The sequence below is a fragment of the Solanum stenotomum genome, chromosome 6 (genome assembly GCF_019186545.1).
Source record: "Solanum stenotomum isolate F172 chromosome 6, ASM1918654v1, whole genome shotgun sequence".
Classification (NCBI taxonomy): domain Eukaryota; kingdom Viridiplantae; phylum Streptophyta; class Magnoliopsida; order Solanales; family Solanaceae; genus Solanum; species Solanum stenotomum.
In genome coordinates, this window is record NC_064287.1 from 5,923,181 (window position 1) to 5,923,977 (window position 797).

Below are 797 nucleotides of genomic sequence, written 5' to 3' on the forward strand. Positions count from 1 at the left end.
GGAATTACATAAGTGTTTAATGGGGAATTACGAAATATAAATAGAGGAGTGCAATTACGAATTTCTAGTGGAATGATTTGTAATTTATTATGGTAAGAATAATTCAAATTAATTATTTGGAATTATTTCCATAATAGGAAGCCTCAGTAATTAATTCTGTGGTCCCTCCAGTGCCCATATTTAACTAGAACTCAGAATCCTAATTCTAAAGGGAAAAGGGGAGAGGCGTTAGTTTTCTTATAAAAAGAAAACTAGCGTGTATTTTTTGGTGAAGAAGAAAAATAACGTGTGTTTAGTTCTCCTCTTTGGACTGTGAAGAAATCTCTATAATTAGGGATTCTTCTAGCCCTAGATTGATTAGTTTTCTATTCATACTTGCCCACCCAAGTATTGAGAGAGTTCAGATGTGAACTTGGGATCACTGTAGAAGACCATAGCTATCTTGTAGATTCACTTGAAGGTCTGTCTAACTTGGGGATTCGTTTGAAGGTATCTGTTCACGCTTCAAGAGGTATTTATCGAATTAAATTTCAGTATGTTTATGTGTTCTAGCATAAACAATATTGGTTATCTATTATTCATGTAAGTAGTAAGATTCGAGTATGCTTCCGTTGTGCATAAATATTTTCCAACATAGTCAACTAATAAACTAAAGTTGAGGGGTATTTTTAACCCTTTTCCCTAATTTTAAAACAATTAACCACTTGCTCATATGTTGTCTTCTCCACCACCCCCACCCCTGATCCTCAACCCCGCCCACCACCAGATTGTCTTTCCACAGTCCACAACCCCCTACC